Source organism: Chiroxiphia lanceolata, chromosome 16, assembly GCF_009829145.1.
Source record: "Chiroxiphia lanceolata isolate bChiLan1 chromosome 16, bChiLan1.pri, whole genome shotgun sequence".
NCBI lineage: Eukaryota > Metazoa > Chordata > Aves > Passeriformes > Pipridae > Chiroxiphia > Chiroxiphia lanceolata.
In genome coordinates this window covers 16599010-16622752 of record NC_045652.1, presented here as the reverse complement: position 1 = coordinate 16622752, position 23743 = coordinate 16599010, and the positions used below count along the sequence as shown (strand labels likewise).

Sequence of the window (23743 nt, the reverse complement as noted above, 5' to 3'; positions counted from 1 at the left end):
CAGAGAATTTGTCACCAGTGGAACGATTGATGTTGGGAAGCACTTTTCAAGATGCCTTTTATCTTCCCACGTGCACAGTGCTGCAGCACAGTTCCTCTGTTGTCTTCATCTATCAGCTGCCTCAAGTCCATATATTATCTCCTGGTGTGGCTGCTCCCAAGACACACAGGTAACACTTGCAGTGACTGGTTTTGTCTTCCTCCTGCACGGATGGGGGGTGCCCCCAGGGCTGGTTTTCATTAATGCCTCCCAGACGCTGCCTCGTCTGGTCAGTTTTGCAGGAATCCTGGCATGGCCCTTCCCTGCTTCCCTGCAGGATTGAGCCATCTTTTTTCCCAGGCAGTAGCTGCCATCTGCACCAGAAGGTTAATTTGTTCCTCTTCCCCATAAGTGCATTTATCACATGGAAGTGGCTGTTGTGGAAAATATTGATCAAACACCGGCTGTTCCCTGGCTGGACTGAAACGGAGCATTTCAGCTACTCAGTTGCTCAGGATTTCGCTTTGTGTGCGGCAGCTCTGGAGGGTGTGTTTGCACAGGCGGGTGGGGGTGTGTGTGTGCGTGTGTGCACACGTGTGTGTGTGCATGTGTGCACACGTGTGTGTGTGCAGGTGTGTGCACGCATGTGTGCACACGTGTGTGTGTGTGTGTGCATGTGTGCACACCTGTGTGTGTGCAGGTGTGTGCAGGTGTGTGCACACGTTTGTGTGTGTGCAGGTGTGTGCACGCATGTGTGCACACGTGGGGCAGAGGGGCAGTGCACAGTGGCTGCTGCTGGCTGTTTTACCCTCCAACACTCCCAGCAGGGGTTTTTTGGAGCTGGATGTGTGGCTGAGCCCCTGCATGGTGCAGGTTTTCTCCTGCCTCCAGCCCCAGCTCCAGGCTGGTGGCAGCAGTGGTGGAGCCCCATGAGTGGCCAGGAGGAGGGAGGGAGGGATGGCTTGACAGACGTACGTGTGGAGAGGAAGCGGTGTCCATGTCTGGGAGCAGAGGGCTGGGGGTTCTGTAACTTGGCAGTACTCCCACACACACTCAGAGCTATGCATTCCCACAGGTGTTTGGATGTGACCTGGCCAATGGGAATGCTCTACCTTAGTCTGCTTGAGAGCCAAACTCAGCCCTTGGCTACTACTTTGTGCCTTTGGCAGTCCTGGGCTGTTGGACTCTCCCAGCTCTCTCGCTCTGCCCCAGCACTGCTGCAGACACCTGTCCTAGTCTGAGCTCCAGCACTTGTGTCTCCATTAAAGAACAATACAATAACAACAGTGCCTGGTGGCAGCTGCACAAATCTGGGCTGTTTTGACAGCACCTTATTTCAGCCCAGTGCTCCCGAAGGCTTGTGGGAATGTTTCCTGCAGCAGCTCATAGTGGCAGAGCCATGGCATAGGAGAACGTACAAGCCACACCATGAATGATCACAGCTGTTTTAGTGCCAGGACCTGTCCCTGGCCCAAGCAGTTGGTCAGTGACTGCCATCACTGGGTACTTTTTGGGCATTAATTTACCAAGGAAATAAGACCTGGGGACCTGAGCCCTTAGGCACCTTTGGCAGTGTGCCAGTGGTCCCAGCCCCATGCTGGCTGTGGCTTGTCTGTGCAGTGGGCTGTGTCCAGGTAGAGGTGGTACTGGGCTCCTAATTCCCATCCTGTCACAAAGAGTCAAGGGCATTTGGACAAGGGCTGGGGTCATGGCAGAAATAACAAAGGGCATCCAGCCGTGTTGAGCTTGTCCATTGGGCTCTCCATCTGTGTCCTGGTGTGCAGAGCAGCTGAGAAGACACCAGGAAAGGCAGAAGCAGGGTTTTTTAGGAAGGCTGAGCCTGGTGCAGAGCTCTGGCCTGGCATAGAAGGGACAGGCAAGGGACCACTCTGACACTGTGAGTCGCAGGTGAAGGGAGCCCATGTGCTGTACAGTGGGTACTGCTTGTGCCAGAGTAGGAGCATGAGGAGAACAACTGCCTATACCCTGGCATGTGCCCAGGACACTGCCAGTTGGTGCATGATGTTCACCTCTACCTGGAGCAGAGTCAGCCCTTTTGGCTGCTATCTGCCCTTTAAAAACGAGCAGAGAGGCACCCAGAGGAGTCCTCAGCAAGAAGAGCGAGCAGCACTGCTAGGAAGACAAAGCCACTTGGCTTCAGATGCCACCTGCTAGCAGGCAATCAGGAATGGGTGGTGCATGCATGTGTGGAAGCAAAGGGCAGCTCTGGGATGGTGACGCCGTGACTGCTGTGCTCAGGGTTCTCCATACCAGCCGGGAGCTGATGCTGGCAGCCTCGGGCAACTCAAGCCTGCTCATTTTCTGCACAGTCTGGCACATTGTCCAATACAGCTTCACTAGAAAAGCTGTACTCTGCCAGTATATTAAAATTTAATTAGGCAGTAAATGCTTCCTGCTTCCAAGCCCCGAGGCTGAAGAAAGCCAGAATGTCTTTGGGTTTCTTAATGGGACAACTGTCCCCTCCAATAGGCTGTAAATGGTGTTTGTGACACTGGGCAAAGCCTGCCTTCTGCTTTAGAGTTGTGCATTTGCTGACCCGCTGGTGCATCCCTGCATCCCTCTGAGTGCTTCCACGGGTGTTGGTGTGCTGGCTGGGTGAGGCAGAGGGAGGCAGCTGAGCCTTACCTCTCCTGTGGGTCATGGGGAGACACTGTGGGTGATGTGGAGGAGCTCACAGCAGCACCACCTCCAGGAACTTTTATCCCAGCTCCTCTTTGGAGGGTTTCTGAAGGCTCAGAGCCAGGACCAGGGCAGCACACCTTCCAGTGCTTTATCAGAACCACGAACTCTGCAACCTTCCCTTGGGCTGGCACTTTGTGAGGGAGTGAGAATCTCTTGACAAGGAAAGGTGTTCATCCTCATATTTTAGGAGGAAGCTCCCTATGAAATCACGTACGTGTAATTTTCCTACAGTCTCCAAATCCCCAGCCACTTCCAGCTGATGTAAATAAAATCCTGATATCCAGCTTATACCAGAAGACTCTGGCATCTCCCCCAGGATGAGGGTTGGGGGGGAGATTATCTGAAGCCAGGAGGAGGAATTGGCAGGTCAAACTTCTCATATCCCACAATTTCATGGTTGATTTTTATCAAGGAGTTTTAATGTCACAAAAAAACCAGCAACAACCCTGCCAATAGCAGTGGCACCAGTCCCCATGGCCCCTGTGATGGGGATGTAGCAGTGACTGCACTGGGCAGCGACAGCTTATTCTGGACCAGCCCCTCAGTGATGAAGGGGGGCCACGGCTGGGAGGACCCTGCGAGGCCAGAGCCACCCTCGCCGAGGGGCCGTGTCAGCCCAGCACGAGCTCAGCCAAAGCCAGGTTTGGAGGTGTGTGTGCTGCCCTGCACCCCACTCCTCTCCCTGAAAGGTCGGGGTTGGTCCAGGCTGGCATATGGTAGAATTTTCAGGGCTGCTGTGAATATTTTCTACTCTGTCAACCTTTTATTTAAATGACATTTGGCTGTAGTGCTAGAAGTGTGATATTGAAAATCAATAAGTGGAAAGTGTTTGAAAGCCAATCTAAATCAAATATTACAATATGGTGAAGTTAATCATCTGAAATTAACCTTATAACTGCTCGAATTGCTCTAATCTATAAAGAAAATCAATATAGGCATATCAAACCCTGCTGCAAACTGCTGTCTGTTCGAGCCGACTATGCAAATGGAAAATAATAGCCAGTGGATGCTTATTGCTCCCTATAGGTTAACACTTCACGTGGGGCTGAGGTGAGCAGACAGGATTCCCCAGGGAGACTTGGCCGTGAGATGCAGGCAAAGGCTCCTGCTCCAAAGAGGCACAGCAGCAGTGAAGCCCCTGTGAGCTGCCCTCCCAGCAGTGGATTTCGGAGAGCAGCCAGCAGAGTAAGTGACTAACAGGCTGTTTCATGAGGAGAATTGATTGTCCCTGGATGAAAAACAGCTGCCCAAGCATAGCACTCTGCACCCTCCCCGGCGCCAGCTCAGCCCCGGGCTACACCCATGGTGGCTCCACAACCTGCCGGTGATTGGACCCGCTCTGGGCACCAGGTGCTGACACAGCACACAGGTCATCACCAGCACAACCACCCACCCAGTGGCACCCCGAGAGCCAGTGCCCTGCGCCCACCACAACGCTCTGCTCGGGTGTCCTGGGCCATGTCACAGCAGTGGTCCAAAAGGTGACCACCACCACTGTGGCAATGATGTCTCTGGGAGAACCAGCCCCAATGGAGGTACCACTGGCTGCATTTCTGTCTCCCAGCGAGCAGCTTTGAACCCAGGGTGACACGTACCTACCCCAGGGGTGGCTGCAGCCCTGTGGTGGGGGGCACAGGTGATGGTTCTCACTGTCCAGCTACATCTCCAGAGTGGCCATCACCAGGCATTAGCTAGAGGCTCTGGGGCATGACAGTGATAAGTGCTTTGATAGCAGACCGGAATCTATAAATAACAACTGCTTCTCTCAAAAATCTCATTTTAAAATAACGAAGACATTTCATAAAGTGACAAGTGTCTCAAACATTGAGAGCAAAAGCTCAGGGAGGCTCTTTTTGAAGTTTTGGGAACAGATGGGAGAAGTGAGATTCCAGGTGTGGAATATGAACAGGAAGGACCCGTGCCCAGCACCCCCTTTGACAGACACTTCTGCTGGTTGTATTGGCCACAGGGCTTCTGGGGGCCAGTCCCCTGTCTCAGCATGAGCAGGTACCAGCTGTCACCCTGTGGGGCCATGTTTCGCCTGGGAGCAGCAGCCTCTGGAGAATCATCAGTTTTTGGTGATAATCTCATGATCTAATGATCCTACAATTTTACAGTAGCAGTGCCCACTTTACCTACCAGTGCCATGTGGATCTGGGATCCCACTAGCCAGCAATCTCCCTGCAGGAGCTCACCCTGTCACAGCAGGTTGCCCCTTTTGCCACGGCTGCCTCCTTCATCCTCCTCATTACAAGTCTCCCTGGGCAAACAAATGGGCTTTTTGATGAGAAAACTCATGTTTGTGTGTTTGAGGATCTTCATTGTCCTATCCTTGCTGGGTTATGTTCTTGCTCTAAGGGAAAGGGTGGGAAGGGAACACTGAAACTGTCCTGGATGACACTTCTCACTCTGTTGTCATGTACAGGAAAGGCTCTGTGATTCCTCACTGTTGAGTGTGATGTAGTACCCTTTATTACCCTTGAAACATACAGTAAAAGTAACAGAAACCAAACCATTTAAATTATTGGAGGCAAGTGTTGGCTGTTTATATTCAATTGTTCTGAGCTAAAATGCACAAAGAAAAAAAAAATCACCAAAAATATGCTGCTTCTTTCTTGTTTTACCTTTCAGAATGGGCAATATGTGCACATTTCAGAGCAGGTTATACTAATGTTTGTGAACATGGATGGTCCAAGCCCACTGAGAGCCACATAGAGCAGCACAGAGGGTGTGGGAGGGACAGAGGCACTGGGAAGGCAGAGCACGTGCAGGGAGCTGTTTGCTTTTTTAATGGCTCGTGACTCCTCCTCTCTCACACGCTTTTATTTTCAGGGGCTATTTTCTTCCCCACATTTTGGTGATGTGCTGAATACAGATGAGACTCAGTGTATACAGAGCTATTAGACTGACACACACTCATTTTGTGGGTTTGGAAAAAAAATAAACCCCTGCTCAGGTTAACCCTGGCACAGTCAGAAAATGACGTGAGCACCTGGCTGGCGACAGTCCCCTCACTGCCTGAAATCTTGGGGCCACTCGCGAGTGCCCCGTGCAGGGACGTGCCCGCACAGGGGTCACTGTCCCCACTGGCCAGGAGGGTGCTGGGCCTGGGGCTGTGCCCTGTGGCTGCTTTCATCCCTGGCCCTGGAAACCTTCTGGAATCTGCCTTGTCTGGAGCACCCGAGTCCCACAGTTTGTGTTCAGGCCACTGCTCTCTGTGCCCGTGCCTCCTAAGGTGCAGGGTTATTGCTTCCCATGAATTTCAGGGATTCTTTAGAGGGCCCAGCTGGCCCACAGTTGTTCAGGCAGAGTGGATAAAATACTTATTTGTCAGATGAATTGTCTGATTAATTTTGTCATTTCAAATGATTTATTTATAAGTCATCTGCAATAACAAATATTTATATTGCTTTCTGCCCAGCAATTATTTGCCCTTTTTGATGATAAATCCCAATACACCTGCAGCAGCTGATGCTGATGGGCTAAACTTGGGAACAATAATCCAAGCAGGTGAAAGAGCACTCTGTAATCCCCTCGCAGGCTGCAGAACATGTGTATTATCTTCAGCTCTTTCCCACAATTCTTCCACATACACTTTTTGACAAAAGGAGACTGTACAGACCCCACGAAGGTCAAAGCTATTAAAAATCTTTTCAGTGAGCAGTGCTGCAGATATCCAAACCCTCACAGCTCTCCAGGGTAAGTCTGAACTTGCATTTTTCACCTCTATCTGTTCTAGTCCTGTCCAGCACCTATCGAAAGAAACCTGTGTGGAAAATCACTTCCTGAAGCCCCTGGGTTCATCAGACCAGGCTGACGGTGCAGCCATTGTCTTGTCTGTGTTGAACCCAGGGAGATAAATGCATCTGTTCAAGTAATTCATGTCACTGGAAAAATACAGGACATATGAGATGCAAGGCATTTTAAAATACAAAGGAACATTTGTTCAGTATTTTTTGGGGTATCTGTTGAATCTGTACCACTAAAGAAAATCATGTGGCTTAAATAGACCTTGCAGTCTCTGCTCCAAGACCGCACGTTGTGTAGCAGGATTTTGTTGCTCACTGTCTTTACCGGCTTTCACCTCACTGTGAGATGCCTCAGAAGCTTCCTCCAGGCATAATTCTGGATTTGAATTATGTAAATAGTGGTGTCATCTGTGTGCCGGGCTGAGTTCTCTGCCTACCATCTCACTTGTATGTTAAATGAAAGCAGTTCCTACACAGGCCAGGATAGCTCCCTGCTAAGCACCTTTGTCCTGCAGACTTCTGTAATTTATATCTGCTCCCTGTCCCTGCTCTTCAGCCCCAGCTGGGAGGGTCTGTAGCGACACTGTGGAACTCACTGCTCATGGCCAATAGTGTCACCCTCACTGACATTTCTGAGAGATGATGCGGGGATGACATTGCCTGCAGCCTCTCAGTCTGCACCAATTAAACAGAGAAATTAAACAATGTCTGAGTCAATTAAAAAGAGAAATTAAACAATGTGACAAACGGGAGACAATGGAGACAAAGCTGCCTGCTAGAGCACATGTAAGGAAGAACACCCAGCCCAGCAGCCCTGTGTACAGCAGCCCTGTGTACAGCAGCCCATGTCAGTGTGGCAGCGCCTTTCCTGGGTCTCTGCAATCACCTCACTGGTGAGTGGACCCTGTCTCATGGGGAAGCTGGCATCTGGGAGCCAGAGCCCACTTCTCAGGAGACATCTTCTCCTTGGTCTGACCTCCCCTCCTGGCATCTTCTCTCCTGTGCCAGCAGCAGAGTCCAGCAAATCCCCTTCCTCTGGGCACTTGGGCAGATGTTTTCTGGCCTCAGGGACTGGGTGCTTGGTGAGGAGCACAGGGACTATGAAGGACTCATGGAGCCTACTCTGGGAGGGCAGCATCCCTTGGACTCAGTGTAGTGCATCATCTCATCCTGGAGCTCAGCAATGAGACAGAGGAGCTCTGCAGTTGGAGGCACTGTCTGTGGTCACAAACATGGCATCCAGCTTAATGTGTGCCGGGAAAAAATTCCTAATTCCTCCAGGGAGCTCATATGTTTGAGAGAGCTACAGCATTGCTCTCTGAAAGATAACGGTCCACGGGATTCATCACTGCTGCCCTCAGCGTGGTTGCAGAGGGGAAAAGCTGTCTACAGGCAGGAGAAGCCCCTTCTGGGGGCTTGCAAAGATCAGCCCTCAACACCTTGGGAAATGTCACAGGTGCACCAAGTCCTCAGACACTGTCACCACAGTCACTTCCACAGCTGCCTGCACAGCTCAGACCAGCAACGCTGCGGCTCCTGATGGGTGAGTGATAGGTGGGAGGCAGCCACCACCCAGAGTCCCTGGCAGAGGCTGTGCAAGTAGCTGGACTCCTGTTCCTGGCTCTCCTGACACTCCTGGATCTTGCTGGAGGGACCTTTGGGTCTTGGAGCCACACAGTCAGCAGGACTCCTCAGCTTGCTGCAGCACAGCCCAGGGTGTGGATAGTGTTGACTGTGACGGCTGCAGAGAGGTGTCCTGCACCATTAGGAGAGGCAAAGTCAATGGACAGACTATGATGTCTCCCCTCTGCCCAGGCTGGAAGCAATGTGGCTTTCCTGGCGTTTTTCCTACAGTCTGTTGAGTGACTTTTCTCTTACAGAGCTGTTAAAAGAAGCAACTAAGCCAGACTCTGTCTTTGCTGTATCTAATTGCCACTTTCAGCTGTAAGTAAGGTGATCTACTAATCATTTTGATCTCTGTTCAGTTCTTTGATCTCGCCGTTGTTCTCAGGTGCATATAGTGACAGCACAATTAATTAATTGCAGGCTGGTAATTGCGCAGATGCAGTATGCTCTAGTTCACATTTGGAGTTTTACTAGTTGAGTTGCCAGGGTTTGTCATCAATTCTGGCAAACAAGAGTGATCTGAAATACCATTCCTTGACCTTTTCAACATCCTTAAGTCCACAGGCAGAGTGCACGTGCCAGGGAGGAGCACCAGCCTCCTGCCTGGGAGGCACTTGGCACCTGGAGCTGATGGGAGCAAGGTGCCCAGCTGCGGATCGGCAGCTCCTCAGGCTGTTGGATTATTTATTGGTGAGTGCTATATGAAGCTCACCATCTACCCTGCAGAGAGAGGAGAGAGCAGGAGAGCACTTCAGGGAGTAATCCAGAGACCTTTGCTAGCATTAACTATTCTGTATCCTTCAGTCTGAAAGGGAATTAATTAAACCTTGTGCCACAGGGTTTTGATCTATCCCTGCTGCAGGACAAGCTGAGCCCCAGAAGCGGAGCAGGATGTTCTCTACTGGATGCAATGCTCTGAAATGTCTGGCAAGAAAGTAAAGCAGATGCATCAAAAACATGATTTGTTTGTGCTACTCCCTTGGCTCATGCTTTCCATCCCAAAGAGGTGACATCACTCTCCTGACTCAGTGCCATGGTGCTGGTGTGACCTGGCACCGCGGGCAGGGATCAATGTGGTACCTGTGGGTGAGGGGGTCATGTTGCAGGAAAGGGCAGGAGAAGCCATTGCTAACACTGGTGGCTGAGGGACCTGTGAGGGGAAGCTGCAGTCCTCTGGGCCAGGCATGCACCTGTTGGAGCCAGCTTTGCTGCCATCCATGCTCTGGCAGGGCTTGCTCAGTTTTGACAAGCTCGTGCTCCTAGCCATCAACCTCTGCCAGGAGAGCCAGTGGACAAAAAGAGCCTTGTCTGTGTATTCTGTTCCCTTAGAGCACGGCAAATATTTCAGTATCTATTGAAGAATATTTGCATTTTTATGGATAAATTCAAGAAAAAAGGCACCACACAATCCCAATTTGCATCCCTTATTTCCATAGAAACTACAGGAGCCTTGATTGCTTTCATGTGCTTTTGATGAAAATTGAGTGGGGTATCTTTATCCTGCCATAAGGTGGGAAGAAAAATTGGCATTCGAAATAATATCTAATGGTTCAAAGGATACTTTTGCAAAACAACTTGCTGTGATTTATTAAATAACTTGGTGTTTTTCAAATAACTAGAAAAAAACTTCTCAGAAAACTTGTTGCAAGCATTCGCTAAACTGGCTCAGATTGAAATCTGTGGTATGGAACGAGGGTTGTGTACAGAGACGTGGCTGTGGTTGGTGAAATTGAGGGTGTTGAGGTCCTAATCAAAGTTCAGATCCTAGCAGGGAGCAATAAAGAATTGGGATATTGTAATTTATACAAGTGCTTTTAAACTGTAGGGGGAAAAAACGTGTTAGTGAACAGCGTGCCAGCAGGAGCGGTCGGGGATCCCAGGGCAGCGTGGGGCTCTTTGGGGCAGGATGTGGCCCGCTCTGCCCTCCCCTGCCCGCTCTGCCCTCCCCTGCCTGCTCTACAGGCCCACCCGGGCCGGGGCTGGTGGGAGTGGGGGGCTCAGCCCGGTGCCCGTGTCCTGCCCACGAGCTGCTGGGCGTGCTCCAGTGCCAATGGTGCCCATCCCATGAAGGATGCCTGGCAGAGGCTGTCTCGTGGAGCAGGCGGGATGTGCTGTGCCTGCACTGCTCAACCTGACACGAGGCCATTTATATTTGATGGTGTTTGGATGAATTATGCACATAGCCACTAAGAGAAATTTAATGATGGGTTTCGTCTTATTTTTTATAGATTTCAGCCTTTGAATTAAGCACCAGTTCACTCTCAGTGCTACAGGGGATAAAAGGGAATATTCCAGTCCCTGTGTCCACCACAGCTGCTCTGCCAAGCAAAGTTAACAAGTAAACAGTAATCGCCCGCAATTAGTGCCCATTATGTGCTCTCTTCACCTGAGATCACACAACAAAGCCCGAGTGTGGTGTCGCAGGAGGAGCCGAGTGGCAAGGAGCTGTCAGGAAGAAATAACAGCAGAGACCTGTCAAATGCTGGCTCCGTGAGAGACCTAAATCCTCTCCCGATGGCCCCTCGGTGCAGCGTAGAAGAGCTACTTCTGTGTAATTATAAATTGTCCGCAGGGTTTATCTGAGCGGTTCAGGGTTGACATTACAATAATAGGGTGGGTGAGCTTTATTTAAGGGATAACAGTCGGCAATAAAGGAACGTGGTGAGTGATTAACACCGACAGGGAGCCTGTGTAATCCCTGCTGCATGGTCAGAGGAAAAGGACCATGTGCAGCTATGGGCTCTGTGTGACAAGGGGCTCTGCTGGGAGGGGATGCACACTTGAGCACGGTCCCATCAGGAGAGGTGAGAGGGAGGACTCATGTCACCCAGCTCTGGATATACTGGTGCCATGTCTCCAGGATCTGTCTGCCTGGACTCTTTACAGCCAGCACAGAGGGAAGGGCAGTTTTTTGGTGTGGTTTACTGACCTACTTGAGATGCTTACTTTGGGATAAATTGAATTATTCTCAGAATTGCCTTTTCTCTCCTTCTGCTATAAAAAAGCAGATGATGAGCTCAGATGTGTCCCTGTAAGTCAGAAGGGACTGATCCTGTTGGTAATACCTCAAACACTCACTTTGCCCAGTATTTTCCCAGGGTGCTTCTCTGGTTGTACTTATATTTTAAGGATTAATTTTCTAAGGATGGATTTCCTACAGTGTTTCCTTATAAGTTAGAAAGGGAAGGTGCAGACAAGCAGCCTTGCACCTTTGTGTTCAAGGTGATGTTTTGTTTTCTTGAGCCAGGTTTGCCCTGAAGGCGGGTGATCCTGAGCATTACCTGCCCCCTGCCAGCTTTGCCCAGGCACCTTCTCCAATCTCTCTGCTCCCTCCTACAGCAAAGGGGCAGCAATTGCTGGGGTTGGACAAGTGGGGAGGGTCTGTGCGGCAGCTCAGCTGCCCACACACGACAGCAGTGCAGTGGGGCTGCCTGCAGCCCTGCGTGAGGGGCAGCCCCACAGCTTGCACACAGAGCAGTTTGGCTTTGGAGTCAGTACCTGAATATGGCACTTTGTATTGGGGTAAAAAAAGAGAAACAAAAAAATTGTGGATCCGCAGTCTCTGGCTCAGATAATGCCCAAAGCCTCCTGCTCACTGCCTGAGGCAGCCCTGATGTTGTTACAGATGAACATGGTGGGAGGGCAGCTCGTCCCTGGGGCTGGTTGGGGCAGCAGGCCCTGCCTTCTGCATGTGAACTGTTGGGCTGCAGCAAATTACAGGGATCCATTGTTATTTCTAGAGGAAAGGAATTGTCCCTGCCAAGTACCTTGGTGTGAGGGTGCAGGCAGGTACCGCAGGGTGAGATTCCTGCAGAGGAGGGAGGTTGGGAACTGTCCCAGTAGCTGGGCTGTGGTTTGAAGGCACCATACCTGTTCTGCAAGCTCTGACCCCCATTCAGTCAGTGAGATCGGTGGAGCTGATCCCACTCAGGGGAGTTAGTGGTGATATTAACTGGAGGAAATACTACAGAATAAGTATTAGCCTTGTATTATGTAGAATTTTAAAGTGCTTCATTAATTTACAATTCCACTTTTTATTAAATTAATTTGCATTTTAATGAAAAAAATAAGTGGATTCAGCTCTCTTCTTGGAGCAGCAATAACAGCCACACGTATGGGAATCAGTGTGCCCGAGTGAGCTGAAGTGGCTTGGCGTTCCCAAGCTCCCAGCCCTGCGAGGGGCTGTCCCCGCACAACGTCCCCTCCCTGGGGAATGCAGGGGCCTGGAATGCAGGCTGGGGCCTCCACCAAGCACCATGGAAAAGGCTGCAGGAAAATACAAGAGCAGGATGAGACGATCCCAGCTGGCTACAGAAAATGCTTCTTACTGTGGCCAGTATGCAGCCTTGCCCTTCTTGACAGGGACGTCGTGTGTCCCTGCTGCCTGGCTCTTCCTTCCCCAAGAAACAGGAGCTGTGACAGCAAAATGCACTGGGATGGAAGAGCCCCAGCACCATCCCATCTGGGCATGCTGGGCAAATGGAAGAGTTCAGCTGAAGGTTAAAAAAATAAAAATTCCCATTGGCAGGCACCCTTTGGGATGAGCAGCCCATGCTCCCTGCTGGCACCATCAGCCAGCAGCCCTGACAGATGCCCTCGCACTCAGTGTCTGTTCCTGATCAGGGATCATTGCTCTTCAGGGAGACCAACCCCATGGCCCTCCTCTGGCTGGCAGGTATCAATTCTGGAGTGAGGCAAAGCACGTTTCTATAACGTAAATAGCAGAGATCATTCTAAAATCACTGGTGTCAAGCAGCTGTATTTAAAGTGGGACAGAAGTGGTCTTTTTCTTTGCAAGTTTTGTTTCGTGTTTGTTTTTTTTTCCTGTTCTTTATTTAGGTGGCTTTTGTGTTTTGGGGCTTTTATGTTTGGTTTTGGGTTTGGTTTTTTTGAGCAGTTTGGTTTGGTTTGGCTTGGTTCTGTTGGACAATATTTCAGCTGTGGTTAAAGCCAGGCAAAGTAAAAAAGAAAATTTAAAAAACCCACTAGCCTCTTTCTCCTCTGGCCCTGGGATCCATAGGTAGCATCTCTGGTTCCTCCACAGCCTCCTAAATTCTTTACTGGCAGACAAACATTTTCTTCAATTTCCTACACTGCTTCAGAGAGTAATAATTTAATGATTCCATTCTTCAGGGTTTTACTAATACTATTATTTAATAACTATTAAAATAATATGCAATAATTAATTTTTTTAATTATTATTGTTGCTATTATTGTTGTTGTTATTGTTATTGCTGTTATGTACTAACAGTATTGCAATTTTGGTTGACTGAAAAAGAGATGCTCTCCACTACACTGTCATTGCTTCCAACCTGTTTTATCATGAGCTCTGCTGTTGATCTTGCAGCAGCAATTCCACATAGTCTTTTGGCTTTTGAGACAGGTTAATTTAATAAGTCTTTTGATTTTTAATTTTTTTTTTTCCAATAGCATCCACATGTCTGCTCAGGGAACTCTGGCTGTGTTTCCTCACGGCTCAGTGGTGCCTGTAGCTGTGAGCCTCCAGGGTGGATCTCCTGGCCTGTGCAGCTGGAGATGACAGGAGCTTCTAGGCTCCAGGAGCACAGCCTGTGGTTCCTTGCCCCTTAGCAGAGGAACACCAGGGCATTGTGTGTGTGTGTGTAGGCTTTTCTTGGAAAGGAAAATTGAGCAATAAACATCCACAGAAATGAGGCATTTAAGCATTCAATGTAATTGATACCAGGAAAAAATATGATAGGATGAAATCTATTCCTGCAATAAACTGTCCATTAGTTGGGCCATCAGCATAACCTTAATCTAAAGTTACGAGGATCCATTACAGATATAATCAAATACAATTTTCTATATTCCATGAATCAAAAACACCATATGTATTAAGAGCCTAGTTTGTCTTTTTGTTCCTGCCTTCTCTGAAACAGCGTATATCTGATTTCTTGTGTTATATTGCTCTGATGTCTGCTAAGGGCACCATGCCCTAGAAATTCACATTAAATAACTGAGACCGAGCACTAGAAATGAAAAAAGTGAAATACTATCTAGACAGCTGGAAGTAAAAATATGAAAAGTGTTGCACTTACAGAAGGAAAAAAAGCCTATTTTTATGACTTGAATAGACAGTTTGGTATAAAGAGAAATTTCTCACCCAAGATCAGACGTACAGCTGGGCTGCAGCAGGCAGCCTGGGATCCTGTAATCCACAGTGTGCTGGGCACAGTACAGGTACGGCTTCGGGATTTGGGTATGGGTGCTGACTGTGCAAAGGCACAGATACTTCCAGACTTGCTGGGCTGATGGTCACTTCAGGCCAGGACATGTTGTGGCTTCATAAGTGCATGTGCATCGGGCTTTTAATGGAGACCCTGCAGACGGGGTGAGCCTGTGGCCAGATGTGTCTGCAGCTGTGAGCTCTCTCACTCGGAGAGCTTCTCTTCTCATCCTCAGTGGCCCGACTTCCAGTTTATCCTTTCTTTCCCTTTGTTTTGTATCTTTTTCCATTTCTCACCGTTGACCAGCATGTCCCTATCCAGCAGCCCCCACCAAGGTCTCTACTTGCCGTTCCTTGCTCCGCTCAGCCAGGGGATGTCTGAGCAGGTCCCCTCCTGTCCAGCTCATGGACGTGCCCTAGGTCCAACCAATGTTTCTGGGAACCAGTGGCCAGGGGACACTTTATCAGGAGAGCCTGGAGGGAGCTGCTGTGGTTTGTAAGCGCTCATGCTTCCCACCAGGAGTTCCCCCCATCTTTGAGCACAGTTTTCTAGAAAGGGGTGTATGTGTGACCTGCCTGTGGCCCAGCACAGGTCTCTGATGTGTCGGGGGGAGCCTGCCTGGAGCTGTCTCCTGTCCTTATCACCTCATCAATTCTCCAGCTGTTCTCTAGTCCCATCTGGAAAAAAATAAACCTCTTCTATCTCCTCAGCATAGCCCACTGATTTATCTGTCTGGGTTCTTCTCCATAGGTGCTTGTCCATAAGAAGGCATGCTTCAATTTATTCATCACACAGGACTTTTTTGCTGCTTCCTCCGGTATTCCGTAGGGTATTTTTGCAGCTGACCTGCACTGTTTGGCTTTACAACTCCCAGCAGGGAAGGCCCTCTCCAGAAGAGCACTCAGACACTGTGGCACTGCTGGTGCTCTGGACCTTGGCTCCACAGCCAGACAGGTTCTGGGGGTACTGGTTGGGGTCTCTTGGTTCTTGCCCTCCACGATGTTTCACCTTGCACCACAGGTGGCTGTGGGCTCCTGAGGGCGAGCTCCTGAGGGCAAGTGTCCCTGCATGGGAAACCTGGCTGAGGCTGCGGAGGGGTTTTTCTGAAACAAAAGCAGTGGTGGGTCTTTTGTGCTGGCATGGGGGGGCAGCTGTCAGGGTATGTTGCAGGCTTGCTGCTGAATTTTAGGGTGAGGAGCAAAAGATTGTAAAAGGGTAATATTCTGTTGGAATTAGGACAAAATTAGTGTCTGTGTAAAATCAACCCAAGTCAATCAGTGGATGTGAGATGCTGAGAGAGTCCCGCCGCAGGGGCTGGGAAATGCAAGGAGCCTGCTGGGGGCAGTGAGTGGGAGAAGGATAACATCCTTCAGCTGGGTGGGATGCTGCCACAGCCAAGATGAGAGAAGGAAAGGCAAGAAAGAATGAAACCTGATGTTGGATTTCTTTGCTGAGAGCTGAGGATCAGCCAGCTAACGAGGCAGTGAGTTCTGAGGGCAGAGGAAGAGCTCAGGACATGGTTAGTGCTCATTAGCAGCCAGAGATGTGAGAGCTGTCAGCGTGGTTGTGGTGCTTTGCGCTGGCCAAGCCTTTGACTGTCCCTGGAAGGAGGGCTCGCCCGCTGATCCCGGTGGCACAGCTCCTAGCAGCTCCTCAGCCAGAACAGCCGCTTTGAAGCTGCAGTGCTAAAGGCTTGAGAAATTAATTTTGCCTGTCAGAGATTCAAATGTAAGTGTGTGAACTGTAGTTCAGCAAGGTACGAACTCACCTGGCTGCGCTCCAGCTCTGGGAGTGCTACTCACCGCAGGGGAGGGGAGGCCAGCAAGTACCTGCCTGTGTAAGCTGGTATTGTCTTCCACATAAACATGCCCTTAATTAATAGCTAGCATGAACCTAAGCCACTATCTCTGTTATCAATTTGTGGATGTGGTTGGATTGTCTGTCTCCCAGGACAGTAATATCCCTTCATCTTACTGCAAATTGCTCGCAGCATCCTTCTATTACGCAGGCTTAATGCTTGAAAATAGAGATTTAATACTCCACCATATCAGACTAAGTGAGGTCAAAGCAATTCATATTCACGATCCCACAAAGCTCCCCGACGGTGTTCCTGTGAGGAATGTGATGTGGAGGATGCAAACTGGCAAGGTCCTGCCCCAGCTCTCGGCTGTCCCACACCGACAGGGACCAGGACAACCACCCACGGTGGAATCATTGGCTCATCCCTTGGAGGAGAGTGGGTGTTCACTGGGTGCAGAGGGTGGGGAGCTGCGGGGTCCCTGCCAGGCTGTGCCAGCCCCTGACCCTGCATTGCTGCCGCCCCTTCCCGCATTCCCCATTTTGCCGGGTTTTCCTAGAGCAGAACGGCAGCAGCCTGTGTGTTTTGTGTGTGTGATAGGATCAGAGTGTGATAGGATCAGTGCTGCGGGGATTCCCAGGGTGCTGATGTGTTTTTAATGAGCAGGCTGAGCTTAACTTGTGTGCAAGTTTCCTCTGAACTGCTGGTTGCCACCTTGGCTCTGGGCAGAAAGCCTGCAAGTAACACATCCTGTGTTCACATGTTTATTTTTGTCCTGAAACGTATATTTTGAGAGAAAATAATAGCTGGTGTTTGTGTGTTTCCTCCCCAGCAAGAAAATATATATCTCCAGGGTTGATGCATATATTGCCAGGATGCATTCCTTCTGCATTTGCTTTTATGTGTGTGCCAGCATGTGGATTTCACCTGCAACTCATGAGGAAATATCTAAGCACATAAAATAAATGGGAAGTTCAGTTTGGAGGGATTTATGTGCAGAAATTAAACACGGTTTAGGAGAAATATCCCTTTGCCCTGAACAAAACTGGTGTAACGAACATAATTCTCCTGGTGTGAGCTGAATGTCCAGGGGTTCTGCCCTCCCTGACTGCAGTGCAGTCCTGGGCTGGTGCACACACCTTGCTGTGAAGCCTCAAGGATGGGAGATTCCTGGCCGAAGGCTTGGGAAAGGGACATAGCCTGGGCTGGAACAAACCAGGTGGGCTCTGAGGTGTGCCAGGACTGGCTGGGACCATGCAGGCGGTTTGTGGGCAGGGGCTGCTCCCTGGCCCTTGGGCCCAGGGGGCCAGCCGGGATACAAAGTCTCCAAAGAGGGCCCAGGAGTAGTTGCACAGAGGAGGTGACAGGCTGTTCTGGGAGACAGGAGGGGTAGGTTTGCCTTTTCCCATTGCTGTCTGTTCAGACTGGTGCAGTCAGGGGCTTCTGTTCAATCCCAAGGCTGTGACCATCCACAGGATGCTGCGTGCTCTCCCAAGGGTCATTTCCAGAGGTCCCAGGACCCTGAGCTGGTTCCATTGTAGCTCATCCCCATCCGTGGGCTCCAGCACTCTTGTGTGATGCTGGAGGTGGCACTGCAAAGGCTCCACTCTTCTTTCCTGGCCTTAAGAAGCTCCCTCTTAGGGAGTTTAGACCTTGGAAACGGGATCTCTGATGTGTACCTCTGTTAGTGGGCAACAAAGGGAAAATTTATATCCCTGTGTTCAAGACCTGCAGGAGTTCCAAGAATCCTTTAAGAGACTAAAGATGATCTGTATCACAGACTGTGTTTTCCTTGAGTAAAAGCTATTACTATGTAGAAAAACTGTAGTTTGCTTCAACACTGGAAAAGTAGGATTTTTTGAAACTTGGAGGTAATGAGACTGGGACAGGGCTGAGGACTGCCATGAGAAGACGAGACCTGTGCATTTGTCAGCAAGAACCTGGAGGGGGGAGCATGGCTATCTCTGCTCCAGAGGAACACATCCTGCTGGGAAGCATCAGTGCTGCCATGGTGGAGCAGGCTGCCTTCTGCATGGACCATGCTGGGCAGCAGCCCTTCCACTGAAAACACTGCTTCTCACAAGAACGGATTGTTGCCAGGTCTGAGGAATTCAAAGAGTGAAACTGCTGCTTTAAAATTAGGTGTCACAGCTCACGGTGATGGCTACACAAGTGCACTGATTACAGCAGGAGGGGTGGCTGCAGAGCCACTGGGGTCCCCTGCTGGGGCCATCTCCTGGTGACCATTGGGCCGATGGAGTCGTGAGTGGAACCTCCACAGTGAATGATTCCGGGAAAGGAACTGCCAGGCGAGTGTTGTCCTCCGAGGCACACTGACACACAGATGAGTGCTGAGGGATGGCTAATTGCTCAGGGCAGGCTGACATAATGGAGCAGTTCTGAGAGCACCTCAGCTGCGGAGGTCAGCAGTGACGCAGAAGGCTTAATTTTTCATAGCGTGCTCCTTGTATACTACAGCTCTCCTGTAATGGACTAGCAAATTACCACACTATTTAAAAGGCAGCAGTTTATAACATTTTGATAACTGTGTGCTCCTGAGCATATGTCAGCTGTGCCTGTGGACAGAATGAGTGAGAAGGCTCATGCAGCATGGGCACGGGCATATGGGTGCACACACACACATGTGCCTCTGCCATCCCGGCACCTCCCCTCCAGCGCAGGTCAGAGGCCTGTCAGGCCTCCTGGAAAAGACCTCTCCCTCTCCCATATGGGTTGTCTCTGTCCTATCCCTGCTCATTTCAATGTGTTTCTGGTTTAGGGACCCTCCTGATGTTCTGATGCCCACCCAGTCTCACTGTTCCCTAATGCAGCTGCCTGGTGTCCACGTGGGTGTAGGCAATTGCTCTGGGTGCACCTGCCTGTTCCCGTATTTGCACTGCCTCCTGCCACAGGGAAATTTACTTCAGTCCCCAAGAGGTGTTGAGGTGGTCACTCCCACAGAGGAACTGCAATCATGAGGAAGTGGCAGGGCTCATGGAGCTGTACTGACCTGATTTACAAAGCTCCAGGGTCAGAAGGCAACTGTTTTTTAAGATCTCTGCTTACCTATTTGGTAGGAAGGTGCCTTCAGGCTCCATCTCAGGTGCAGCTGCTCCCGTGTCTGTGCACTCTCTGCAGACACACTCGAGTCACCATGCACACATCTGGGTGTCCCATTTGCTGTATTTCAGATATGTGCTGGCCCTCTGCTGCTCCCCTCCTGCACAGATGCTCTCTCTCCTTCATGGGAGGAATCTCCCTTCATTTCTCACCAAGAGGAGTCTGAAGAATTGAGTGCCCAAAGAATTTTCATGGAATTATTCATCCTGCTCAAGTAAATAAACCCTCATCCCTGGGTCATGGCAGCAGGTCAGCTCTTCCTGCACAAATTGGGCCCTCTGCAATTTCCTCACCAAAGCTGCCGCCTTTGGCAGAACTGCTGGGCGCCGTGTCCTGGGAGCAGACAGCAGTGAGAGCTGAGTGGAGCCCAGGCACTGGCGTATTCCCGTGTCACACTGCAGGAGTGAGCAGAGCGCAGGACAGCATGGGGCAGAGAGCCAGGAGCTGTGTTTGGGTGGACAGTTTGCAGTGAGTGTGCCCATGGGTTTTACAGCAGTATTCCTGCATTAGCACCACAGCAGGGGGTGTTGTTAACTGTCTGCTTTCCCTCTGGAGTGGTTGTAACTGCTCCAAGCAGCAGAGATGGGTCCAATTAATCGGACGGATAGAAGTTGTTAATGCACCTAGGAGAAATGTAATTTAATTGGAAATTATTATTATGTGCTGCTCCTATGTAAAGAGTGTGAGAATCAGCACTAATAGCTCTGTATGAACGTGACTTAATTGCTCTGTGGTTCTGTGATTTAAGCTTCTTTCCAGGTGCGCTTTTGTTTCACCGATGTCTCAGGTGGGATGCAATGGCACACTGGGGACCAGCGAGGTACAGTCCCATGAGTTGGGGCTGTCAGTTCTCTTTGTGCTGATTCTCTGGTGGAGCTTGAGTCCGTGATTTGCCTTTGAAACTCGCAGGGATCAGCTCCAGTTTCCGTGTGCTGAGGGCTCCTGGGAGCAGCATTCCTAGCTGGTGGGGTCAGCCCACGCCTGCCTCACGCACTAAGGCAAAGGCTGTTCCCTGCTGCACTGTGCTGTCCAGCTCAGCTTGCCTGCTTCACCACGTGTCCCATTCCAACAGGATCTGCAGGACGCTCCTTCCCCTCACTGTGCACAGACCATGCCAGGGGGTGGCACATGCAGATGGGCAGTGCTGGAGGGCACAAGCGACTGCAGCGGCTCCTTGCTGCTCCCGTGCAGACTGTGGATGCCATGGGGTTTACAGCCGGCCACGTCAGCAGCAGGAACGCAGCTCTGGCGTGCCCCTCTCCATGGTGCAGGCTGGGCACAGGTATGTTCACCTGTGCAACTAATCAGCAGTGACCGTATGAGAGCTGGAGAATGGAGCCTGTATAACTGCAAAGAAAATGGCAAACCAAGGAAGGGAAACTTTCTCTCCTGCAGAGCTGTGAAGCACCCCTGGCTCACAGACCTCTCGTGGTGTCTTTTGCAGGAGTGGTGCTTACATAGGTGAGGAGAAAGCGTTTTTGCAACAGCATGGAAAATGTGTATGAGGAGACAAGACATCAGGCTGCCATCAGCACAAATGTATCTGTGCCTTATTTTTCTGCTTTCCTGGCTCCCAGACAAGTGCCACCAAAACCAACAATTTTCCTGTCCTTTCTTTCCTTTGCTTTCACAAGTATCTTAAACCAAACCCCTCCTTCCCAGCAGAAACAGGATGTGCTGCTGGGTATAGAATAAAAGATCAGTATTTTTAATCCCTCAAGGAAGAAACAGGCTCAGGCTCCTTCATTGTGCTTGTGGCTGCAGACTTGGACACCACCAGCCTGGCTGTGCTCCATGGGCCTTACCTATTCTCCTGGCTCCTCCAGAGAGGGAGAGCTGTGGAGAGGGGCCAGGCACTGCAGTTATGGTGATACCTTAAGATTTTAGGCAACACTGGTTGTTTCCCACTGCGGGTCAAAGCAAGCAGGAGCCTCCTGGCTACAGGCACATTGATCCACCTCCCTGGGGACAATCTGCAAACATGGACAGGAGGGAAGAAGGTGGCTGCAGAGCATGTGTCCATCCTATCCTCGTGGCTTTTGTGGGAGAGGCCAGCAGGCTGGCCAGGCACAGTGGGGGGAGGCTCTCCAAGGGCATGGCTGGTGCTGCCTCTTTGTCTCCCTCTACCAGCAGATGCCCAGAGCTTTCCCATCACAGCCTGATGAACAGAGATCCCTTCTAAAATGTGTCCCACGAGCCCAACTCTAACTCCAGGCACTGCCACCCAAGGGAGCGAGAGGAGTCTGTACCACAGCTGGGGCGGCTCAGATCCAGAGCAGGACAGGGGGACAGTGGTCCCAGGGTCCCAGCACATGGGCAGGGCAACAGTGCTGCGCCTCGGAGCACACTCACAAGCGGAGCTGATTTAATAAACAACAGGAGTGTTTTCCCAGGCCACATGCTGAGCTGTATTCAAATACATTTGTACGAACATCAATTTTTAATGCCATTTATGCCAAATGTTGTTGCAAAAAGCAGCCGTTAACATGACGTTAATTCAATCACTGAAATACGTACGTGCTACTAAATGAAAACATGCTATTAGTCAATTCGATTAACTGGATGTAACTCTTCCAAACACAATGTAATATGGTTTTCTACATGGTTAATTACGTCGTACAAATTACATGGCAATTGGGTTTAGCACTGGACACACACATACAATTAATACATAAGTAGAAAACAGCTTGTGATGCACATTTGAACTCTGTAAAAATCATTTGAAATATAAATATCTTGCAGGCTTTAAATAAAGAGGCAGAATTATGCTGATACTATAATGAGAACAGGGCAAATTCTAAAAGAGCCAGGAAGGCCTTTGTGGGGAGATCACAGATGTTCATGGTTACTTTCACAATGAGTTTTAATCTGCTTTAAAAAGACCATTTTAATTTTAAAGAGAAACACTCCTGGCCCTGGTGGCATCTGCGCAGGAATCTCTCAGCGCCCATGCAAGCCTCCTCTGTGTTTTAGGAAGAATTTGTGCCCACTTGTGGGGAATGGTGCCAAGCCCTGGCGCAGGGAGCGGGCACTGTGCTGGCAGCCCCCGGCAAACCACAGCACACCAACCCTCGGCACAGCGCCTGTCCCACCACACAGACCGCCGGGCGGGCACCGGGGAGCCCCGAGGCTCTGCCGCCTCCGGGAACCCCCAGCGGGGGATCAGTGAATGCCTAACGCCGGGGGCTCTGGAAGGAGCATGGCTGTTCTTGGGAAGGACTCGGTTCCGTAGCCAGAGGGCAGCTGCAGCCCACGCCGGACATCCGGAGGAGGCGGCCCCGTGCTGACCCTGCAGGGAAGGGGCTGCCCGGGGACCCACCGCCCCCAGGGCAGCTTTCCCACCGCTGGCATAAGGTGGTTGGCAGCTTTTGGGAGAACAGAAATCCAGGTCCTTGTCCCTGGAGCCTCTGGGACACGGGGCAGTGGTTCCCCCTGCCCGGGGACCCTCAGGACCCTGTGCTGCATAAGTGTCCGACAGCTCATCGCTGCGCACGGGCCGGAAACAGGCGGGTGGTGGAGCTCTGGAAACGCAGTTTTAAAGCTGTTGCTGCAATGATTATCACAGTTCATGGAAACGTGACTCGTCTCCTCAGATTGGTAATCCCGACAGCACCCAGCGAGGCTCAGGGCAGTGCGGGAGCACGCGCTGCCCCGCACCGCTGCCTCCGCGGCGCCGCAACAGCGGGAGGGGAAAGGGAGATGTGCCAGTGGTCGTCACCCCGGTGCCCTGCGGCTTCCACTGGTGGAGGTGGATGCTGCACTGACATCTGCAGCCCCAGCTCCCGGGTGCCCACCCCTGCCCGGGGACAGGTGCTGTTACGGGCAGGCTGCCGGCGCTGGTTTAATTTGACATACCCAAGGGCACGGTCCGGCAGCCGCCGGTGCGGTGGGTACGCGGCTTATTGGTTTCACAGGGAGCGGGGAGCGATTTCAGCAGCCGCCGAACGGCCGGCGCAGACACACACACCAGCGCGCTGCCGGTGCTGCAGCCACTGAGAAAGCAGTGATAAGCTCTTGGAGATATTCCTGTCTCATCTGTCTCGAGTAAATCAGAGCAAAGCTGGAAATATCAGAGGAGGCAAAATGCAAAAGAAATAGGAAACTCCCTACTCCCAGTGAAGGCAGATGTGGTCTGACATGACCACTGGCAGCAGAAGGATTTCACATGATCGGGGGCTGCTTACATGAGGAACTGTTCATTATTAGTGCTGCTTAAGGGGCTGAGGGAACAAAAATCAAAGCTCCTGCTGTGGCTGGCTGATGAAAGGGCTGCGGCCCGCCCCGCTGCAGCCGTGTTTCCCTCCAGCCTCACCTGCGCCGGGAGCTGGAGAGGTGTCTGGCTGCTTGCTCAGAAATGAAAGCGCTGAGAATCAATCATTTGTTACATTGTATGACTTGTTGAAAATCAATTGGCTCACATGCTGCAGATCTGATTGCATTTTGTTAGCAGTCACAGGGAATGGTTTTCCCTTGACATGCCTGTGTTCGTGGTTTCTCCAATGCATCAATTGTACCAAGCTTTTAGGATAATGAGCCTGAGCAACAATCCCCTTTATAAATATTAACTCTGATATGCTTGG

General features: G+C 50.7%; 1 long non-coding RNA gene across 2 annotated transcripts in view; it reads left to right on the top strand.

The window, feature by feature from the left end:
• The window catches only part of LOC116794757, a 118093-nt gene extending 97233 nt beyond the window's left edge, over positions 1-20860 (top strand). The window contains exons 1-4 of one of the 2 annotated variants that reach the window (XR_004359874.1): positions 18294-18465; positions 19235-19377; positions 20236-20445; positions 20608-20860. This is a non-coding gene — a long non-coding RNA (uncharacterized LOC116794757). Of the gene's footprint in view, positions 1-18293; positions 18466-19234; positions 19378-20235; positions 20446-20607 lie in introns of those variants that run through there. The other variant, XR_004359875.1, reaches the window with a different exon arrangement.
• The last annotated feature ends 2883 nt before the right edge of the window (positions 20861-23743 follow it).